This window comes from Xenopus tropicalis, chromosome 7 (assembly GCF_000004195.4).
Source record: "Xenopus tropicalis strain Nigerian chromosome 7, UCB_Xtro_10.0, whole genome shotgun sequence".
Lineage (NCBI taxonomy): Eukaryota > Metazoa > Chordata > Amphibia > Anura > Pipidae > Xenopus > Xenopus tropicalis.
In genome coordinates this window covers 127,096,538-127,116,791 of record NC_030683.2, presented here as the reverse complement: position 1 = coordinate 127,116,791, position 20,254 = coordinate 127,096,538, and the positions used below count along the sequence as shown (strand labels likewise).

At 44.3% G+C, this 20,254-nt stretch overlaps 1 long non-coding RNA gene across 1 annotated transcript; it reads right to left on the bottom strand.

Annotated features, from left to right (window-relative positions):
* Positions 1-4,038: 4,038 nt before the first annotated feature.
* On the bottom strand, positions 4,039-12,580 carry LOC116412261. The gene is made up of 4 exons (XR_004223631.1): positions 12,282-12,580; positions 8,207-8,478; positions 7,863-7,919; positions 4,039-5,055 (listed from the first exon to the last, which is right to left on the bottom strand). It is a non-coding gene; the product is annotated as an uncharacterized LOC116412261 (long non-coding RNA).
* Positions 12,581-20,254: the final 7,674 nt, after the last annotated feature.

Sequence of the window (20,254 nt, the reverse complement as noted above, 5' to 3'; positions counted from 1 at the left end):
AGTCTATGGTTTTTGTTATTTCCCGAGCTAAACAGGTCAGTCAGGGAAACTGAAGCTTCTCCATGTTGGGTCCTTGCAAAGTACAAAATTAGATTCACAGTGAACAGATAATCCCCCTAAATAAGGGGCTCTGTGACAGTCACAACATCGGGGGAAGGACGGGGTTCTGTACTGGGAATCTAATTATCTGCCTCGCAAGGAGCAAACATGGAGGAGCTTCAATCTCCATGTTTAACTCAAAAAATATCACTTTAGCCCAAGTCCTATTTGTTTCACTTATACTGAATAGAGAGTTATACTGCCCCTTAAGACCTGACAGTTAGGAGGTAGGGGGTTATTTGTTCATAATCTAATTGATGTAATTAGGCATCTCTGTGCCAGTACATGGCTATACCGCTGCCAGGGGAACCACATTGCCCTCAGGTTGCAGCGCCACATGCAGTTCATTACGGATATCCTGTTTAGGGTTAACTTTGCCTTCCCCGTTGCTACCATTTTGTGTACTTAGAAGATTCACCATGAGCTGTGCTTTTGGTTTCTTCCTGTGGATATTAAAACAAACAAACAGGTTAATTAAATTCAGGCTAGCAAAGGGGAATGATAATAGAAAGAGTATAATAATGACAGCAAATGCACCCCCCCCCGTATGTAATAAAAGGCACTAAGTTTGCCCAGGAGCAGTAACCCATAGCAACCAATATGATTTTTGGTTGCTATGGGTTACTGCTCCTGAGCAAATTTAGTGACTGTTATTATATAACCCCCCAACAGAATCTTTGGGGGCTCAGGGGTATAAAGGGGGCAGTGGGGAACCTGGCTGAAGGCAATATGGCAGCTCATGTTCTCTGTGGTTTGCTGGAGGGGGCCCTATAATGTTGCTGAAGTGGGGATGTGCCACAGAAATGCCTCCATAGGAAGAAGCCCAAGTGGGTACAGTCTACATATCTGCCCAGTGTTGTACCCCCATTGCCAGCAGGTTTTGTACTGCTAACCCTCTACTAGATACCAAGGAACAAGTAGGTGTGAACAAACTATTTTTTCCTTTGGGTGTAAGAGAAAAGCCATTATTTTTTAAAAAACATCCTGTCCCCCCCCCCAAAAATAGTAATGTCAAATACTATATGCTATGTGAAACAGTACATGTGCTCTGTAAAGTTCATGCAATAAAGATGCAGGCTTACACGGGCAGAACTCACTTTGATGAAGTCCTGCTATGATTGAGCACTGTAATGGTTAAGCTCTACTTATACCCCTGGCTGGGACAGGGCATACGGAGTGATCAGGGCATAACTGGGCGTGGCTAGGGCATGACATGGACAAAAAGCTCATTGATTGGTTGCTGGTGGGTTGATATCTGACAAGTGAGAAATAATAATTTTTTTTACCTAATATAATAGTAAAGGCCGACAGCAAAAACCACACCCAGACTAAGAGATAGGATAACTGCACAACGGACTCTCCTCTTCTCTGATTTGTCAGGATTTTATGGGCAGAAGAACAACACACAGTCACTCTCTTTGTACTTTACATTTATTTTTATTATAAATACGTAATAATATAGTTTATATTATGTTAAGTGGCCTCTTAAAGAACTGGAATATATATATATATATCAGTAAATATTGCCCTTTTACATCCTTTCCCTTGAGCCGCCATTTAGTGATGGGCTGAGTGCTCCCTCAGAGATCAGCTGACAGGAAGTGAACTGTAACAGGAAGTAGTGTGGGAGCAAAAGGCAGAACTCTGCCCATTCATTGGCTGATGGGGCCTAGCATGTATGTGTGCCTTGGCTTGTTTGTGTGCACTGTGACTCCTATGATCCCAGGGGGCGGCCCTTAGTACTTAAAATGGCAGTTTCCTATTTAGGATTACCCAATTTCACCAAGCATGGATTTGCAGCGAATTTCCGCATTTAACCATTGGCGAATTGTTTTGTGAAACTTTCATGAAGATTTACCGCAGAAAAAAACGGGGAGCGTAAATTTTTTTTGTTGCGCGTCAAATTGGGTGTGGTCACGTGAAATTGGGCACAGTCACGTCAAAAAGGGCGTGATTGCATAAAAAAAGGGTATGGTCGTGTAAAAAAGGGCGCAGTCGCATAAAAAAATTGCGGGCGACAAAAGAAAAATGTGGGCGACAAAAAAGACGCAGGCGACAAAAAAAAATAGTGCGGCAAATGTGTTTTGTGAATTTTTTGCCGTCGCAAATTTTTGTGTCATTTCCCGAATTTTACGGCGAAGCGAAACAGGGGAGATTCGTGCATCACTATTTGCAGCGTAATTCCACATTTGCCATTGGCACATTTTTCCACGAAACTGCCGCAAAAATTTGCTGTGACAAAAATACTCTGACTCTGACTGGCTAGGGGCGCTGGTATAGGGAGACCAACAGGAAAACCCCAATCTGCTGATTGGCACCCCCCCATGTCTGCAAAGGCACTTTGGGCAAAATCCATGGAGAGCAGTAGATGGCGTTTTCTACTCCGATAGTGAAAATGGAATGTGCACCATTAGCGAAACGGCAACAAAATTCATTAAATGTCGGAAAATTTGCGAAACGCATTTGTCGCGTGATTTTTTTTTATCGCTCATGTCTTTTTTGTCGTCTGCATCTATTTTTTGTCACCCACGCTTTTTTGACGCGACTGGGCCTTTTTTTGACGCAATCTTGCCCGCATCTATTTTTTTGTCATCCACGTTTTTTGACGCGAGCGTGCCCAATTTTGACGCGATTGAGCCTTTTTTTGATGCGACCATGCCCAAAATCTGCGAAACACATTTGTTGTGCGATTTTTTTTTTGTCACCCGCATCTATTTTTTGTTGCACTCGCTTTTTTGACACAACCGCGCCCAATTTGACACTCGACACATTTTTCTGTGGCAAATTTTCACGGAAGTTTTGTAAAACTATTCGCCAATGGCGAAATGCGGAAATTCGCCCATCAATACTCTCCAGTCAACAATCAATAGATCATTATCCACTTCCCTATATGACAAGAAAGAACTTTCCATAAAATAGATACAATAATTGACAGAAACCTGCGGTATGGTCTCCACGGCTTGTTGGGCTTGTGTTGCTCTCCTCCACGGAAAGCTTGCATTCTGTAATATCAAAGAGTCACTGCAGTCATTACCTCCTTTTATCTCTTTCAGTGGTTACTAACCCTAATCTCAACCTCTGATAGCCTACTGGCAGCTTCTGAGCGCACAGGAACCAGAACCCACCAGAACCAGAACCGAGATCTAGATCAGGGTTTGCCTTTGTTACTTGTGAGCCACAGTCAAATTGGAGAGCAACACAATAAAAACACCATAAAAGTTCATGGAGGAGCCAAATAAGGGCTGTGATTGGCTATTAGGGGCCTCTATGCACCCTATCAGCTTACAGGGGGCTTTATTTGGTAGGAAATCTTGTTTTTATTCAACCAAAACTTGCCCCCAAGTTAGGAATTCAAAAATAACTCCCTGGTTTGGGGGCACTGAGAGCAACATCCAAGGGGTTGGGGAGCAACATTTTTCCCCCGAGCCACTGGTTGGGGATCAATGATCTAGATCAGTGCTGTCCAACTTCTGTGGTTCTGAGGGCCGGAATTTCTCTCGCATACACGGTGGAGGGCCGCTAATGGCCAGTTTTGGCCACTCACCCATTTTAAACCACACCCACTTCAAACCACACCCATTTTATCACAATGGTCGCTGCAGGGATATCAACCATTATTCATATGTTAAAGAATGATATTATGTCATATTAAGACACACCCTTAAATCCATATGCTTCCTCTCCTGTGGATAGCACAGCAACCCCCAGCATATAATTACACACCTTAGGGACCATTTAGTGGCTATTTCCAACAAACTCCCAGAACAAACCCCTGCCAGGTTCACCTCCCACAGGCAGCATAGGGCAGGCAGAGTATGGCACATACAGCCAGCATAGGGCAGGCAGAGTATGGCACACACAGGCAGCATAGGGCAGGCAGAGTATGGCACCCACAGGCAGGGTAGGACAGGGAGGGTATGGCATTCACAGGCAGCATAGGGTAGGCAGAGTATGGCACACACAGGCAGCACTCTGCCTGTCCTATGCTGCCTGTGTAATGCAGCTCATTGCTGTACTTTAAATCTCACTGAGGGTTTTATTGGGAAAGGAAAATAAAATAACTGCCCACTCCCACAACTGGTCTGCAGAACCAGGGAGTTGGAAAGTGAAAGTACAATGAGTTCTCCTGTTTAGTGCAAAAAATAATGTAAAAATACATCTTAAAAAAATAGGCAAACAGTATGTTTGCACAAAGTGCTACTGTAATGATCTTAATGACTGAATATTGTGAGGCGTAAATCACTTCCCTCAGCTTAATTCTCCCGGTAAATACAAATTCCAACCCAATTTTGTATGTCTAATAAATACATTTTTGTACATTGTATCATACAAATAAATGTCATATTTAGAACTAGGGAAGCACAGAATCCAGGATTTGGCTCGGAATTTGCCCAAGATTCAGCAGGATTCGGATTTGGCCGAAGCCATGCGTAGAGTTTCCACCTCTGTCGGCATTTGTCACCGGGCTGGGGGTGGGAAATGATGTCATGGGGGCGGGAAAGAGGTGGGTCTGTGATGTCACTGGGTGGAGCTATGAAACCTATTTAGAACTGAATAGCAGCAGGCCAATCCCACCCAAATATTGGTTATAAACATTCAGATTTGGGGCATTTTAATAGCAAAAACCCAAGCATATAAGTACATAGGTACAATTTCGGGGTTCCCCTGCACACAGTATACAGGGCCACCCTGGCTTCGTACCTTTGGATTCCTTAGGGTTAATCATGTCAGTGATGCCCCTCTGCCCAATTCCATGTTCTACTCGCACATCTCGTTGGTTGCTCAATGGGAACAGGATCAAGATGGCGGTCTCATTGAGAATACAAGCCTGGAAGGGAAATCCTGTGCATACTTTGTGGGGGCAGAGATCCTCCTTATTGACCATACAGCTTCTGTCTGACCCATGTGTGATCACTACTGGGGCCCCATACACCGGGACGGTACAGATAGTCAGATCTGAAGAGAAACATAATTCAACATTTCCTTATTATGAACTAATATATTTATAGTTTTTGAATTATTTCCCTTCTTCTTCTGACTCTTTCGAGCTAACAAATGGGGGTCACTGACCCCGGCAGCCAAACCCTATTACTCTGTGAGGCTCCAGTTTTATTGTTATTGTTACTTTTTTATAACCTTTTTTGTCTATTCAGTCTCTTTTCTATTCAAATACCAGTCTCCCATTCAAACCACTCCCTGGTTGCTAAGGTAATTTGGAACCTAGCAACCAGATAGCTGCTGAAACTCCAAACTGGAGAGTTGCTGAACAATTACTGAAATAATTAAAAAACTACAAACAATAAAAAATAAAGACCAATTGGAAATTGTCTCAGAATATTACTCTCTACAAGTAAACTCAACGTTGAACAACCCCTTTAATCACTTGGGATTCCTTCTCCTCCTCTAACCCAATCGCCCCCTTCTCTTAGAAATTGGCTTGGCTCTTGGCTACTGAGTAGTGATGGGTGAAATGTTTCGCCAGGCATGGATTCGCGGCGAATTTCCGCGTTTCGCCATTGGTGGATTGTTGCGAAACGTATGAAAAAATTCGCCATGGAAAAATTTGCGGCACGACAAAAGAATAGCCGTGCGACAAAAGAATAGCCGCGGGCGACGAAAGAATAGCCGCTGGCGACAAAAGAATAGCCGTGGGCGACAAAAGAATAGCCGTGCGAAAAAAGAATAGCCGTGGGCGACAAAAGAATAGCCGCTGGCGACCAAAGAATAGCCAATAGCGACGAAAGAATAGCCGTGCGACGAAAGAATAGCCGTGCGACGAAAGAATAGCCGTGCGACAAAAGAATAGCCGTGCAATGAAAGAATAGCCGTGCGACAAAAGAATAGCCGTGCGATGAAAGAATAGCCGTGCGACAAAAGAATAGCCGTGCGACAAAAGAATAGCCGTGCAATGAAAGAATAGCCGTGCGACAAAAGAATAGCCATGCGACAAAAGAATAGCCGTGCAATGAAAGAATAGCCGTGCGACAAAAGAATAGCCGTGCGACAAAAGAATAGCCGTGCGATGAAAGAATAGCTGTGTGACGAAAGAATAGCCGTGCGACAAAAGAATAGCCGTGCGACGAAAGAATAGCCGTGCGACGAAAGAATAGCCGTGCGACGAAAGAATAGCCGTGCGACGAAAGAATAGCCGTGCGACAAAAGAATAGCCGTGCGACGAAAGAATAGCCGTGCGACGAAAGAATAGCCGTGCGACAAAAGAATAGCCGTGCGACAAAAGAATAGCCGTGCAATGAAAGAATAGCCGTGCGACGAAAGAATAGCCGTGCGACGAAAGAATAGCCGTGTGACGAAAGAATAGCCGTGCGACAAAAGAATAGCCGTGCGACAAAAGAATAGCCGTGCAATGAAAGAATAGCCGTGCGACAAAAGAATAGCCGTGCGATGAAGGAATAGCCGTGCGACAAAAGAATAGCCGTGCGACAAAAGAATAGCCGTGCAATGAAAGAATAGCCGTGCGACAAAAGAATAGCCGTGCGACAAAAGAATAGCCGTGCAATGAAAGAATAGCCGTGCGACAAAAGAATAGCCGTGCGACGAAAGAATAGCCGTGCGATGAAAGAATAGCCGTGCGACAAAAGAATAGCCGTGCGACGAAAGAATAGCCGTGCGATGAAAGAATAGCCGTGCGACAAAAGAATAGCCGTGCGACAAAAGAATAGCCGTGCAATGAAAGAATAGCCGTGCGACAAAAGAATAGCCGTGCGACAAAAGAATAGCCGTGCAATGAAAGAATAGCCGTGCGACAAAAGAATAGCCGTGCGACAAAAGAATAGCCGTGCAATGAAAGCATAGCCGTGCGACAAAAGAATAGCCGTGCAATGAAAGAATAGCCGTGCGACAAAAGAATAGCCGTGCGACAAAAGAATAGCCGTGCGACAAAAGAATAGCCGTGCGATGAAAGAATAGCTGTGCGACGAAAGAATAGCCGTGCGACAAAAGAATAGCCGTGTGACGAAAGAATAGCCGTGCGACAAAAGAATAGCCATGCGACAAAAGAATAGCCGTGCAATGAAAGAATAGCCGTGCGACAAAAGAATAGCCGTGCGATGAAAGAATAGCCGTGCGACAAAAGAATAGCCGTGCGACAAAAGAATAGCCGTGCGACAAAAGAAGAGCCGTGCAATGAAAGAATAGCCGTGCGACAAAAGAATAGCCGTGCGACAAAAGAATAGCCGTGCAATGAAAGAATAGCCATGCGACAAAAGAATAGCCGTGCGATGAAAGAATAGCTGTGTGACGAAAGAGTAGGCGCTGGCGACAAAAGAATAGCTGTGTGACGAAAGAGTAGGCGCTGGCGACAAAAGAATTGCCATGCGACAAAAGAATAGCCGCGGGCGACAATTTTTTTGGATGCGCAACATTTCCGCCTTTTTGCGAATTTTCCGCCGTTTCGCGAATCTTTTGAAAGATTCGAGAATTTTTCGGCGAAGCAAAACAGGACAGATTTGCTCATCACTACTACTGAGCATGCTCAGGTTACCAACCCCCCCCCCCAATCTATCAGCCAATGAAAAGATGGCACTACTGGTCTCTGACCTCCTCTCCTGAGCTCAGTTTAACCATTTTAGGGCACAATCCAAGCAGAATTTTTATCAATGTAAGTTCTGCCTGTGTAAGCCTGCATTCACCATTGCATGAGCCTTTTTGCTCATTAGGTAATGTACAATACAACTAAAGAGCTACAGTTCTAAAAGGTTGTTCCATTTTATATTTTCTATATACAGATGAGACAATGTACTTACCTGACAAGGCACGGCATGAACTCACCAAGATCAATCCACAAAGCACCCAGGGGAAACCTGTAAAACAAGAAGCTTTATTTGTTCATCTGGTTTATTTAAGGTTTATTTATCCTTTAATGTGATTGGTCAGTTGCTACTGACATTGTGTTTACTGCACTTATACAACTGAATACTTTCTACATGGAAACTCCAATACCCTTACCCCACTTACCTTTCCCCCATAGATTTATAAACTATAGATTGATGTATTATTAAAAAAGCGATGCAATATATTTTATGTATAATAAAGTATATATTTTCAATAAAGAATATTTAGAAACCTCACATTATCAGACAGAACTCACCTTTTGTCAGTTTCATGTCAGTTAGAGAGTTACCCAGCGAAGAAATCAGATTATATGTGGCTGAGACAGGTGGAGAAATGCAGCAAAGACCAAGTGGTCTGTCATGGGGTTCACATGGCCCAGATGGCAGTTAGTAGAATGTCAGCTCTTTAACAGATTTGTTGATATCAGGAGAGATTTTATTTAGCTGCTAAAATGGCACCGTGTTGGATGATGCTTGATGATTGGGCGGCCAGATATCAGCATTAATAGATAATAGGTGTATATACGGTCTGCAACAGAGAGGGTGTAGGAGGAGTTAGTTGTAGCAACCAATAAGCCTCTAGATACTGTGTTTTCATGCAACTAAAACAAATAATATCAAGCAGTAGCAACACCAGCCAATGGCTTTGTGCACAAGAATAAACCCTAAGCTAAGGGGGCCCAGCCTGAAGGCCAGTTAGGGGGGGATTTGGGGTGAGTGCTTATTTGTGCCCTGGGTACCCCTGGAACTATAGCGGGGTGACTGTTACCCCAATGTTTCTATATATCTGTAACCTTGTTATGGGCTAAGGGGGCCCAGCCTGAAGGCCAGTTAGGGGGGATTTGGGGTGAGTGCTTATTTGTGCCCTGGGTACCCTGGAACTATAGCAGGGTGACTGTTACCCCAATGTTTCTATATATCTGTAACCTTGTTATGGGCTAAGGGGGCCCAGCCTGAAGGCCAGTTAGGGGGGATTTGGGGTGAGTGCTTATTTGTGCCCTGGGTACCCCTGGAACTATAGCAGGGTGACTGTTACCCCAATGTTTCTATATATCTGTAACCTTGTTATGGGCTAAGGGGGCCCAGCCTGAAGGCCAGTTAGGGGGGGATTTGGGGTGAGTGCTTATTTGTGCCCTGGGTACCCCTGGAACTATAGCGGGGTGACTGTTACCCCAATGTTTCTATATATCTGTAACCTTGTTATGGGCTAAGGGGACCCAGCCTGAAGGCCAGTTAGGGGGGGATTTGGGGTGAGTGCTTATTTGTGCCCTGGGTACCCCTGGAACTATAGCGGGGTGACTGTTACCCCAATGTTTCTATATATCTGTAACCTTGTTATGGGCTAAAGGGGGCCCAGCCTGAAGGCCAGTTAGGGGGGGATTTGGGGTGAGTGCTTATTTGTGGGTATTATCTGGGTACCCCTGGAACTATAGCAGGGTGACGGTTACCCCAATGTTTCTATATATCTGTAACCTTGTTATGGGCTAAGGGGGCCCAGCCTGAAGGCCAGTTAGGGGGGGATTTGGGGTGAGTGCTTATTTGTGCCCTGGGTACCCCTGGAACTATAGCAGGGTGACTGTTACCCCAATGTTTCTATATATCTGTAACCTTGTTATGGGCTAAGGGGGCCCAGCCTGAAGGCCAGTTAGGGGGGGATTTGGGGTGAGTGCTTATTTGTGCCCTGGGTACCCCTGGAACTATAGCAGGGTGACTGTTACCCCAATGTTTCTATATATCTGTAACCTTGTTATGGGCTAAGGGGGCCCAGCCTGAAGGCCAGTTAGGGGGGGATTTGGGGTGAGTGCTTATTTGTGCCCTGGGTACCCCTGGAACTATAGCAGGGTGACTGTTACCCCAATGTTTCTATATATCTGTAACCTTGTTATGGGCTAAGGGGACCCAGCCTGAAGGCCAGTTAGGGGGGGATTTGGGGTGAGTGCTTATTTGTGCCCTGGGTACCCCTGGAACTATAGCGGGGTGACTGTTACCCCAATGTTTCTAAATATCTGTAAATGTGAATAAAGTGAATAAAGTGCCCCCTATTGTAACATATAGGGATATTATAAGCCCCCGAGGAGTTCCTTATAATATATAGTGAATAAAGTGCCCCCTTTGGTAACATATAGGGATATTATAAGTCCCCGAGGGGTTCCTTATAATATATAGTGAATAAAGTGCCCCCTATTGTAACATATAGGGATATTATAAGTCACAGAGGAGTTCCTTATAATATATAGTGAATAAAGTGCCCCCTATTGTAACATATAGGGATATTATAAGTCCCCGAGGGGTTCCTTATAATATATAGTGAATAAAGTGCCCCCTATTGTAACATATAGGGATATTATAAGCCCCCGAGGAGTTCCTTATAATATATAGTGAATAAAGTACCCCCTATTGTAACATATAGGGATATTATAAGTCACAGAGGAGTACAGTTTGGTCCTACAGTGAAATGATTGACATGTATATTATAAGGTATATTAATATCTGGCGCCGCACACAATACAAAGTGCTGCATGAATTGACATTATTTCTACGCTTGTGTTATTTTCTTTGAAGACTGATGATTGATTTCCTTTTTTTCTTTGCAATATTGTCAACATTGCGTATATATCTATTGTCTGAATCTGTTCCTGAAGCATAAAAGCATTTCATTATTGACGTTGTAATCGCCGTTCTTCAAAAGCAGCCTAAGGAATGAAGTTCGGCCGGTGAGGTAAATGATTAGATCCAATTAAATGGGACTAGAATGGGAGGTGTTTAGCGAGTCTTTGGGGTATTTCTTTTATTATTGTCACAAACTGATAAGCGACGCAGAGCCATTTACTTTACAATTACAATGTAAAAATGTTTCATATATGTACTGATAATGGGTAAAAAACATGCTAAGGACAGCAGAATTGACTTATTAAAGGGGAACTAAACCCTGCTGCACCGCACTGCTCAACCAAACTTTACTAACTTCATTATATGGCACAGGAATCAGACATGGGGATAAAGCGACAGACTTGTTCAGTGCTGGGAAACTGTGCTTATTGCTCCCAACTCCAATTGCAGGAACTTTTAGATTTAAAATCCCAATTGAAAAAATGAAAATCTGACTTTAAATGGTCCCCTTAGTGTAATGGCACAGGGCCACCTTAGTGAGTGTGAGTGTAGCTAGTACGGATGGTAGGAAGGCCGGTATGTCTTTCCAACAAACCCATAGGAATAATACACCCCCCCCAAACAATAGCCCCGCTATGAGCTCCCAGCCGGCAGGGCAACACATGAGAAGGAACAATAAAGACAATACAGAGTATATGGGGTATTTTATTTCTATAAACATCGCCTTTCTCCTGGGAGTTTAAACAGCATAAACACAGCACATACTAACTGCCCCACTAACCCCCAAACTGCCCCCCTAACTGCCCCACTAACCCCCAAACTGCCCCACTAACCCCCAAACTGCCCCACCAACCCCCAAACTGCCCCACTAACCCCCAAACTGCCCCACTAACCCCCAAACTGCCCCACCAACCCCCAAACTGCCCCACTAACCCCCAAACTGCCACACTAACCCCCAAACTGCCCCACTAAGCCTAACTGCCCCACTAACCCCCAAACTGCCCCACTAACCCCCAAACTGCCCCACTAACCCTAACTGCCCCACTAACCCCCAAACTGCCCCACTAACCCCCAAACTGCCCCACTAACCCCCAAACTGCCCCACCAACCCCCAAACTGCCCCACCAACCCCCAAACTGCCCCACTAACCCCCAAACTGCCCCACTAACCCCCAAACTGCCCCACCAACCCCCAAACTGCCCCACTAACCCCCAAACTGCCACACTAACCCCCAAACTGCCCCACTAAGCCTAACTGCCCCACTAACCCCCAAACTGCCCCACTAACCCCCAAACTGCCCCACTAACCCTAACTGCCCCACTAACCCCCAAACTGCCCCACTAACCCCCAAACTGCCCCACCAACCCCAAACTGCCCCACTAACCCCCAAACTGCCACATTAACCCCCAAACTGCCCCACTAACCCTAACTGCCCACTAACCCCCAAACTGCCCCACTAACCCCCAAATTGCCACACTAACCCCCAAACTGCCCCACTAACCCCCAAACTGCCCCACTAACCCCCAAACTGCCACACTAACCCCCAAACTGCCCCACTAACCCTAACTGCCCCACTAACCCCCAAACTGCCCCACTAACCCCCAAACTGCCCCACTAACCCCCAAACTGCCCCACTAACCCTAACTGCCCCACTAACCCCCATTAATCTCTGTACAAGTGCCTACTCCCCCAGAAACATTCTTACAAATAAAATCTTCTTACCCTTCTGCTCTCCGTCCCGTGTAGAAGTCTTACACCCTACTCAGCAGGAATAGTAATACGGGGGGGGGAGGGCAGAAGGGGAGGAATGAGTGTTGTAATATTTACACTTCTCGCAATTTACACTTGGACTTTCCCACAAGGCAGATTCAATTACAAATTTCCAGTTTTTATTGTTACATTTACCATGGAGATGATGTATTTTTTCTGCCTCGTTAAGCTTCAGTCTCTGCTAATTAACTGCACTGGGACTTAAAGCGATTTTTTTGCGCCAGGCATGGATTGGCACGAATTTCCACATTGGCGAATTGTTTTGCGAAACTTCTGTGAAAACTGGCCGTGGAAAAATTTGTTGCACGTCAAAAAAATTCAGACATTCAAATTCGGGACAGATTCACTCATCACTATTCAGAATTGTTTCACGAAACACTTCCGTTAAAATTCTCCGCAGAGGAATTCGTCGCGCATCAAATTGGCTGCGGTTGTATCAAAGATGGGTACAATTGCATCGAAAATAGCATGGGTGACAAAATAGACGCAAGTGACTAAAAAATTGCGCGACAAATGCGTTTTGTAAATTTTTTACCGTTTCACGAATTATATGGAGAAGCGAAACGGGACAGATTCGCTCATCACTATTCAGAATTGTTTCGCGAAACTTCCGTGAAAATTCACAGTGGAAAAATTTGTTGTGCGTCAAATTGGCCGCGGTTGCAGCAAAGATGGGCGCGATGGCATCGAAAATACCACGGGCGACAAAATAGACGCGGGCGACAAAAAAACTGAGCGTCACAAATTTTTCACCGTTTCACAAATTTTATGGAGAAGCAAATGGGACAAATTCGCTCATCACTATTCAGAATTGTTTCGTGAAACTTCAGTGAAAATTTGCAGCGGAAAAATTCATTGTGCGTCAAATTTGATGCGGTTGCATCAAAAATGGGCGCGGTCGCATCAAAAAATAGCGTGGGCGGCAAAAAAAGACGCGGACGACAGAAAAATTGCGTGACAAATGTGTTTTGCAAATTTTTCACCGTTTCACAAATTTTATGGAGAAGCGAAACGGGACAAATTCGCTCATCACTATCCAGAATTTTTACAGTGAAAATTGGCCGTGGTTGCGTCAAAAAAACGCGGGCGACAAAAAAAAAGACACGGGTGACAAAAAAGACGCGGGTGACAAATTTGCGTTTTGCAAATTTTTCACCGTTTCACAAATTTTATGGGGAAGCGAAACAGGACAAATTCGCTCATCACTATTCAGAATTGTTTTGCGAAACTTCAGTGAAAATTCGCAGCGGAAAAATTAGATACGTGTCAAATTGGGCGTGGTTGCATAAAAAATGGGCGTGATCACATGAAAAATAGCGCGGGCGAACAAAAAAGACACGGGAGACAAAATAGACTCGGGCAAAATAAAAAAACTGCGTTTCACAAATTTTTTGCCGTTTTTTACAAATTTTATGGAGAATCGAAATGGGACAGATTCGCTCATCACTATTTGTTTTGCAAAACGTCTGTGAAAATTTGCAGCAGAAGAATTCGTATCGCGTCAAATTGGCCGCAGTTGCATCAAAAATGGGCCCGGTCGGGTCAAAAAAAAAAGCACGGGCGACCAAAAAAAAAACAGAAGACAAAAAAATTGCGCGACAAATGCGTTTTGCAAATTATTCGGTGTTTCACGAATTATATGGAGAAGCGAAATGGGACAGATTCACTCATCACTATTCAGAATTATTTTGCGAAACTTCTGTGAAAATTTGCAGCGGAAAAATTCATAGCGCGTCAAATTGGCCGCGGTTGCATCAAAAATGGGCGCAGTTGCGTAAAAAAAAGCACGGGCGACAAAAAAAAGATGTTGGTGACCGAAAAAGACACAGGCGACAAAGAAAATGCGCGAGAAAAGCGTTTTGCTAATTTTTTCCGTTTCACAAATTTTCTGGAGAAGCGAAACGGGACAGATTCGCAGATTCGCTCATCACTATTCAGAAGGGCTGACAGGGTTAAACACTGTTTTGACCCGCTGGGGCTTATTTCTGTTTGTTTATTCCCCAATTTCGAACCAGGCAGGAATCTTTGAGATTGATGTGGCGATTTGGCCAATCACTGATCACCACATCATGGCCATGCCCCTGCAATGTCATAGTCCCGCCCATGTAACACTATTGCCCCGCCCAGTACCATCACACCCCACCCCCTGCCCAGAGTTAGCCACTGCAAAAGGTGGCAACCCTAGTGATATAAACATGGAGTTTTGGGCGAGTGGCCTGAATGATGTACTTTGGGTAGTAGTGACTTACAATGGGTATCAGCACCGTCCCCTAGTATCCGGCCAGGCCAGAAGAACCTGCTCCTAAATTAAAGGAAGGCTCATCTATGATTGGTCAAGAGGGTAACCTTAGATACAGTGCTATAGCAGGACAAGATTGGCGCCTAGGGTTGCCTCCTTCCCAGTGTCGGAAACAGGGGCGGGGTTGTGATGTCACAGGGGCGGAGAAGGTGACATTGGTGATGTCTGGGGCGGGGTTATGGCATGGCGATCGACCAATCAAGTCCTGCCTGGTTTCCCTAATTTGGAGTTTTGGACTGGACAACCAATCTTAGCTACTTTTCTATTGGTCTTATTTTTATTTTTCATGGTTTTTGAATTATTTGCCTTCCTCTTCTGACTCTTTCCAGCTTTCAAATGGGGGTCACCGACCCCGGCACCCAAAAACCTATTGCTCTGTGAGGCTCCAACTGTTGTTTTTGTTCCTTTTTATGACTTATCTTTCTATTTAGGCCCTCCTCTCTTCATATTCCTGTCTCACTTTCAAACCACTGCCTGGTCGTTAGGTTTAATTGGGCCCTAGCAACCAGATAGCTGCTGATAATCCAAACCGGAGAGCTAAATAATAAATAATTCAAAGACGGCAAATAATAAAAAATGAAGACCAATTGCAAATTGTCCATGCTAAAAGTTAATTTAGAGATGAACAACCCCTTTATCTGCTCCCATTCACCCATTAATACATTAAAGACTTGTGGCTCGAGGCCTGAGATCTGAACTGGTGGAACCAGTAAGTCACACCCTGACTAAAAGCCCAAAACCACAAGCGGAATCATTTTGTTTTTCACTTATTTAAACTCACTTACTATAATCCAAGTGCCATGAAAGTCAAGATTAAGTGCTAAGTGATTGACATACGCGGAAACAGGTGCAAATTGCTGTAAAACCGCTAGGATAAACCTGTCAGAACGATGCGGCTAGTTACATTCCTCGGTGTCTGACTGTCTCAACTGGTTACACCCAGTGTAACATAATGGCAATGCATGGTGCTGAACCGCTAGTGCCATGTTATTCTTGGTGTCTAACTGGGCCTACTTGGGCCCCCCGAAGAACCTGAAATTCTGCCCCCACTCTCAAGTCAATGAGCTGTAGATAGTGCTGAATATCATAGGATATATATCATATACAGTAAGTCTATTGTGATGATAGGAACTGTCCTACACTAAAGGTCCCCATACACTGGCAAATCCGCTCGCTTGGCGACATCTTCTCCCGATATTACCACCTAATTCGATATTATAACGATGGGTATAGGAAAAGTCGGTCCAGGGACCACATCAACGGTCCCGGTTGCGGTCCCGAAGGCAACTAGATTTTCTAACCTGCCCGATCAAGATCTGCCCGATTTCAGGCCAGATATCGGTTGGGCAGGCCCGTCGGTAGTGCCCTTATATGGGCCAATAAGCTGCTGAATCAGTCTAAGGGACCCATATCGGCAGCTAGAATCGGCCTGTGTATGGGGACCTTAAGGCCTAAAGCTATTGGCTGGGCCCACCAGGTGATTCTTGCAAACCTCCTCTAGATCAGTGATCCCCAACCAGTGGCTCGGGGGCAACATGTTCCTCACCATTTTGCTTCCAGTGGCCCCAAAGTAGGTGCCATTTTTAAATTATTGACTCGGAGGCAAGTTTTGGAAGCCCAGAGACACAGTTTTACTCCAATCAGAGCCTCCAGCAGTCCCCATAGGGCTACCCAATAGCCAATCACAGTTCTTATTTGGCATCATGCTTGTGTGGCTCCCCAACACTTCTTACATCTGAGTGTGGCTCACTGTTAAAAAAGGTTGGGGATCCCTGTTCTAGATGACGCAAAGGTTCATCCTTCAGTGTCATTGGTCAAGAGTGGAACCCTGGGCCTACAGTAATAAAGTAGGACTAGCGCCTGGGCCTACAGTAATAAAGTAGGACTAGCGCCTGGGCCTACAGTAATAAAGTAGGACTAGCGCCTGGGCCTACAGTAATAAAGTAGGACTAGCGCCTGGGCCTACAGTAATAAAGTAGGACTAGCGCCTGGGCCTACAGTAATAAAGTAGGACTAGCGCCTGGGCCTACACAAGTGTCCAGACATCTGCCCAACGTCTCATTCCCAAACCCAAGGTAATTACAGTATATAAAGGCCTCCCTTTGCTGCTATAACAGCCTCTAATCTTATCTTCACTCAAATCCAATTAGCTCTGGCAACTCGACCCCCCCCAGCTATTTTTTGACTGCAGTTCTCAACATCTTGGGAGTCGCTGCCCAACAGGAGGGCCGCAGGTTAGGGCCCCCGGACTTCTTTATTCTCCAGCCCAAAACTGCACTCATGAATTTGAATAGTTTGAGCTCTTTTGGATTTTTTTGGGTGGGAATCACAAATGCAAAAGTCTGTCTGGACCCTTCAAGGTCATTTCTTTTACTGAACTTCCTGCTAACTGCCCCCAGGGGGGGAACTATGAAGATTAATTTCAATTTTATGGCATAGAGGGCTGGCCAAGGCTCTGCTGCAGTGTTTCAGGAGTCAGAACCTGGAGTGCAGAGAATATGAACATGCTGCAATGGGGCAGTTGGTTCGGGGACCGCATCAACTAGCCAATGCGGTCCCTGATCCGACTGGATTTTCTAACCTGCCTAAGGGACTAGTTTGCCAGGCATGGATTCGTGGTGAATTTCCGTGTTTCGCCATTGGCGGATTGTTTCGCCAACAAAAATAATAGCCACGGGCGACAAAATAATAGCCATGCGACAAAATAATAGCCATGCGACAAAATAATAGCCATGCGACAAAATAATAGCCACGGGCGACAAAATAATAGCTATGCGACAAAATAATAGCCATGCGACAAAATAATAGCCACGGGCGACAAAATAATAGCTATGCGACAAAATAATAGCCGCGGGCGACAAAATAATAGCTGTGCGACAAAATAATAGCCGCGGGCAACAATTTTCTTTGCCGCACAACATGTTTGCCGTTTCGCTAATTTTTCGCCGTTTCGCGGATCTTTTGAAAGATTCAAAAATTTTTCAGAACAGATTCGCTCATCACTATAAGGGACCCATATCGGCAGCTATAATCGGCCCATGAATGGGGACCTTTAGGCAAGAAAACTGTTTTTGGCCACAGCTCAGGGGAACATGTGGGGGTAGAATCATTTTCCTAGGGAACCATTCTGTAGGAGCCGTATTCCTTACTGTGACTGGATAACAACTCCCAGCATAGTGAGCACATAACAAAGGGTTAAGTTTATGGGTGGAGGTAGGAAGAGGCTGGGGCAGTGGGACGTGTTAACATGGAGGATTATAGAACGGCCCGTATGAGGGTAAACAAGGCCGGAGAATTGCCCCCAACATGACCAACCTGCTCAGCTAACAGTAAGCACTTTATATACCCCCTCCCCCGAGGGGCTTTATATTGACTGATCCACATACGACCGACAGAGGAGTGAAAGTGAAAGCCATATTCTGTGTATACAGATACCCCTACGCAACCAGAGAAGGAAATTATACATTTAATTGCCTCCCCAGGGGCCTTCATTATATACCTGCCCCTGCCCCACCATCTAATGTGCAGTTCAGCCAGTGGCCTTGGGGGGGCAACATAACAGAACAGAAAGGTGCCCGTGGCCTGCATATTATTTCATGTATTCTGAGGAACAAACCCCCCCCCTCCACTTTATTTTCCCCTTTAGGAACCTGCTGCTGTGGGATGAGTTAAGGAAGGAAGTTATTTTATTATTAACATTTATTTATAAAGCGCCAACATATTCCGCAGTGCTCATTTATTCCAATCCACACTATGACCTTGAGCGAATGGGCCCGACCACAAAGTTATGCGGCTGTGCTTTACCCAGAATTCCAGAGCTATAGCTGATGCAATGACTCAGTTGCTGCCCCAGAGCGTTTACTGTGGTGGGGGCAGCAGGGCAGCCAATAGGATATTCATTTTATGTCTCTTTATTGCACTTTAACCAATGAAATGGCTGTAATATAATATATAATATAAAGAGATATTGTCTCTGAAGCAGGATTATTGCCTGTCGGGGAACAGCACCTGATGATTTATTTGCGCATTAAATAAATGTACAGGTATGGGACCCCTTATCCAGAATGCTCGGGACCTGGGGTTTTCTGGATAAGGGGTCTTTCCATAATTTAAATCTCCTACATTAAGTCTGCTAAAAAAATTATTTAAATAGTAATTAACCCAGTAGGATTGTTTTGCTCCAATAAGGGGTAATTATATCTTAGTTGGGATCAAGTACAGGTACTGTTTTATTATTACAGAGAAAAGGGAATCATTTAACCATGAAATAAACCCAATAGGGCTGTTCTGCCCCCAATAAGGGGTAATTATATCTTAGTTGGGATCAAGTACAGGTACTGTTTTATTATTACAGAGAAAAGGGAATCATTTAACCATTAAATAAACCCAATAGGGCTGTTCTGCCCCAATAAGGGGTAATTATATCTTAGTTGGGATCAAGTACAGGTACTGTTTTATTATTACAGAGAAAAGGGAATCATTTAACCATGAAATAAACCCAATAGGGCTGTTCTGCCCCAATAAGGGGTAATTATATCTTAGTTGGGATCAAGTACAGGTACTGTTTTATTATTACAGAGAAAAGGGAATCATTTAACCATTAAATAAACCCAATAGGGCTGTTCTGCCCCCAATAAGGGGTAATTATATCTTAGTTGGGATCAAGTACAGGTACTGTTTTATTATTACAGAGAAAAGGGAATCATTTAACCATTAAATAAACCCAATAGGGCTGTTCTGCCCCCAATAAGGGGTAATTATATCTTAGTTGGGATCAAGTACAGGTACTGTTTTATTATTACAGAGAAAAGGGAATCATTTAACCATTAAATAAACCCAATAGGGCTGTTCTGCCCCAATAAGGGGTAATTATATCTTAGTTGGGATCAAGTACAGGTACTGTTTTATTATTACAGAGAAAAGGGAATCATTTAACCATTTAATAAACCCAATAGGGCTGTTCTGCCCCAATAAGGGGTAATTATATCTTAGTTGGGATGAAGTACAGGTACTGTTTTATTATTACAGAGAAAAGGGAATCATTTAACCATTAAATAAACCCAATAGGGCTGTTCTGCCCCAATAAGGGGTAATTATATCTTAGTTGGGATCAAGTACAGGTACTGTTTTATTATTAAAGAGAAAAAGGAAACCATTTTTAAAAATGTGAATTATTTGATTAAAATGGAGTCTAGTCTACTGAAGGCAGCTGGCAGATACAGAAGGGGGCAGCAGAGTGCCATGTACGTTTGTGCCCTGAAACTGAACTGTCTGTGCTAAAATCCCCAGCAGCATCACATTTCCTAACTTTGCAACTTGCTGTTTGTTTAACCCCCGGGGGTATAATATACACACACTGCCTCCGATATTACAAAGGGCTTATTGTAAGGATTCTGCGGAGTCACTGGGCCAAGCTAGGCTAAACCAAAGCGGCATCTTTGGGTCAGAATTGCATTGAATTAATATTTGATAGATTGTAAGCTCTGTTGGGCAGGGCCCTCTTAAATTTTTGTGTCAGTTATTGGTTTGTATGTAATTCTGTATGTTCTATGTATAAACCCATTGATTGTACAGCGCTGCGGGATATTTTGGCGCTTTATAAATACATGTTAATAATAATAATAAT